Genomic DNA, 3,809 nt, shown 5'->3' with positions numbered 1-3,809 from the left:
GGGGGGGGGGGGTCAGGGATTGAACCCAGGGATCCTTTACTGCTGAGCCACATTCCCAGACCTTTTTTATATTTTATTTTGAGATAGAGTCTTGCTAAGTTGCTTAGGGCCTCGATAAGTTGTTGAGGCTGTTTAACTTGAACTTGTGGTCCTCCTGCTTCAACCTCCTGAGTCACTGGGATTATACACGTGCATCACCACACCAGGCTCCCTGCAGCTGCATATTTAACAGCAGCTGGAAAACATTGCTGATGCAGATAAGTACAACCTTTAACATCTAGAGAAAATCCCATGCTAACCCTCTGCTGACTTTCATTTTCAGTTATCTTTAGGAATACTCATAATAAAAAAATAACAAAAGGACTAATCTTTAATGGATGGAAAACTTATCTTCCTCCCTCTGGAGGGCAGGAACCTTTTCTCTCCTCAAAAACATGGCCCTCTTTGGAACTATTATAAATAAGGAAATAACTGCTAATTATGAAAGGCTGACCAAGGCTAGAACCAGGCTTCAGGCATCCACCAGCCCCCAGAACTTCCTGGGCTCTCCTGAGTCCTTAACTCTGACAGGTTGAAAGGCATTAACCATCCTCTCCCAGAAGATTCACTCACACACAGCCACCCTGAATTGTCAAGGTCAAGGACAGGACTGAGTGAGTTCAATTTCAAATCCTAGACTTCCTCCCAATGCTCTGGGCTTTCACCTCTACACCAGTCACATACACTGACTCATCAAAGAAATGCCTGCAGGGGCTCACAACTCATAGAGGAAAGGCAAGGAGGCAGCTCCTGGTGATGGTGACGGATAGGGTTCCTTGGCCCCATGGAAAAGGTGTAAGGATGACTTAGGATGAAGCTCACCATGTCCCTGGTACCCAAGCTCCACAACCCAGCAACAGCAGAGCACTGGACCAGGAAGCACAACTCAAGGAGGCAGGACAATCAACATAATCAGGGTCTCAAGGGGACTTAGAAAGACAAGCTATCCACCTGACATACTGCAAGGGACACTAGTTGACACCTGTCATGCAGGGCTACCAGGACAAAGGCAAAGTAAAGAAAAGTAAAGGAGATTAAATTCTAAAATGTGTTACACTATAAAGAATTAGCAGCTAATTTTAATATACCTTTGGGGGTGTACCCTGTCTTGTTGAGGCTATAATTATTATATAAAATTGCCAAAAGTCAAACCATGCTTAAGGGAGAAGAAAAGAAATCAGGTCAAAGAGCCCTGGAAAGATAACTCAGCCTCCTGTCTACAATATTTGGACTTCTGACTATTAATGAAGAATAATAAGAAAGAGATGCATGTAGGAGATATTCTAAAAACGGTACCAAATATTAAAATTCCACTTCTAGGCACTAACTGAGGGCCTCAGGACGCCAAGCTCTCGAAGCCATTTACATTTCTACCCTTATGTCATCAGCTTTCTCTAAGATGAGTCTCCAGAGAGTCTATATTGTCACCAACGGCAGTTTCTACAACAGTTCGGGCTTTGCAAGATGACATCTCACCAACTCAGACACACAACTCGGAGCAAGGACTTAACCATTCTTTGCAGACAAAATGCATCTGACTCCAGGATCCACTCAATAACCCCCTTTAGGGAAAAGCTTCACTGTTAACCTTCCACCTGCTACTAACCCAAGACCTCCTCACCAGAGGCCAGGCAGAGGAGGAGAGCACACCCAAGAGGCTTGCTGCGCGATTCCTGGGAGTCTCAAGGGCTTGGACAATCAATCTCATGCTCAGCTGGACAGGGTTCAAAAATCATACCACCTGTTTTCAGTTACAGAGGAGAAAAAAATTCAACAAACAGTGATGAGAAAATGTGCTATTTTAGAAAAAAATGGGCCTACCTTATATCAAATACAAAAAGAAATTCTAACTGCCTTCATTTTTTTTTTTTTAGGAATGCAATAAGAAAATAGCTAACAGAAAATGCATAGAGATATAGGTGATCCTGGAAACTGAATCAGATATATTAATAGGGCTGGGCGTGTAGCTCAGTAGTAGATGCATGTTTAGCCCACCCAAGGCGTTCACCTCAAAGCCCGTGCGCGTGCACACACACACACACAAGCACACGCGCGTGCACACACATGCACACACACACAAATTGTGTTGAGAGCCACAGTTTAGTGGGAATGACACCTGGCATTTTGCTAGAGGGAATGGTTGAAAGGTGACCTTGCTCTGGGATTAGGGCGGATCCTGGGGGGATTAGGGCAGATCCTGCTGCCTCAGGCAGCCTCTACTTTGGAGTTCTCTTGGGGTTCCGGGAGAATTAGTGTGCGGAGCCCTGTGGAGGGAGTGTGTTCCCAGGAAGTGTGTGTAGAATGCCAGTAAGAGTTCGGGAATAAAGAGTTGCTTTTTGAACCTACAAGGCTTTGTGGCGGCTCGGTTATTTTGCGCCCAGCCAGACTGCGGCAAAATTGCACCAAAATATGGGCATAAATAAACATGTGTAATCATTAGAAATAAATGACGTTCAACTATAATGAAATACTGAAGAAATTATAGTGATTATCATGTGTAGAATATTTAGTACTATGAACGATAACCATCAAAAATTAAGAAGAAATCAAGATTCGAAACTATTTACAGTTTTATAAAAAGCATGAGTGTATGAGTATGTGTGCTGATGTGTGAAGATGTTTAGGGCAAAAAAAAAAAAAAGTTTAGGGCAAAGACCAACTGAAACAGCTACTGTACCCAGATGACAGAAATCATCCTTTTTCCTCTCCTGTTTCAAGTTTTAAATTTCTTGCAGAAATAGAAAACAAAATATTGTTTTCAAAAATCCACAACCATTATTAATAGCCATAATGTACAGCCCAAATCCAAACTGTGTTATGAATACACCAAAATTCCAGTGGCACATTTTGTATAAAAGTCAGTAAGCTAGTTACTGGCATCATTTGGGTAGGCAGCTACAAGTTCAAAAAGCAGATGAAATTTGAGAAGAAAATCAAATACCCAATAAAAAAGGTGAAGAATCAGTTTTTCTCTAAGGTGGGCATTGTCTCCAGGAGGCCACTCCCTGGCTATAGTTTCAGTTTCTAGCTTGCTGCAAGGTGGGATACACAAGGACAGCACTAAGTGGCCTCAGACTTTACAATTTCTCAAACTACAGAAGGTAAGTAAATATAGGATGGTCACCAGTTGACTCTCCAGTCACAACCCCTTTTAAAAGTAAAACACTGGAATAGCAAGGCCCACAGAAGCAGGTTAAAGCTGTGAACCATCCTTAACCTTAAATTAGCCCCACCTGGAATACATACACACACACACAGTTTCTGGTTTTACTGAACCAGTCTGGAATAGATGCTAGAGACTTTGTATCTCTAACAAGGTCCCAGCTGATACTAATGCTGAAAATCTGAACACCCCACTTTGAGAACCACCCCAAGAGATGTTTCATGTTCATCATCTCCAAAAAACAGGAATGGGGGCTGGGGATGTGGCTCAAGCGGTATCGCGCTCGCCTGGCATGCGTGCGGCCCGGGTTCGATCCTCAGCACCACATACAAACAAAGATGTTGTGTCCGCCGAAAACTAAAAAAAAAATAAATATTTCTCTCTCTCTCTTTAAAAAAAAAAAAAAAAAAATAGGAATGTTAGCCAGGCAGAAGACTGAGGCAGGAGGATTGCAAGTTCAAAGTCAGCCTCAGCAACTCAGTGAGGCTCTAACTAACTAAGGAAACCCTGTCTCAAAAAATAAAAGGAGCTGGGAATGTGGTTCAGTGGGTAAGGACCTATGGGTTACATCCCTGGTACCCCCACCCCCACCCCCCCCAAAAAAAAA

General features: G+C 43.0%; 1 long non-coding RNA gene across 1 annotated transcript in view; it reads left to right on the top strand.

Annotated features, from left to right (window-relative positions):
* LOC125616084 overlaps positions 1-3,809 on the top strand; it is a 25,571-nt gene that overhangs the window by 15,787 nt on the left and 5,975 nt on the right. Inside the window, exon 2 of the long non-coding RNA XR_007346700.1 lies at positions 2,015-2,023. This is a non-coding gene — a long non-coding RNA (uncharacterized LOC125616084). The remainder of the gene's footprint in view (positions 1-2,014; positions 2,024-3,809) is intronic.

Source organism: Marmota marmota, unplaced genomic scaffold, assembly GCF_001458135.2.
Source record: "Marmota marmota marmota unplaced genomic scaffold, marMar, whole genome shotgun sequence".
Classification (NCBI taxonomy): Eukaryota; Metazoa; Chordata; class Mammalia; order Rodentia; family Sciuridae; genus Marmota; species Marmota marmota.
This window is presented reverse-complemented; position numbering and strand designations above follow the sequence as displayed.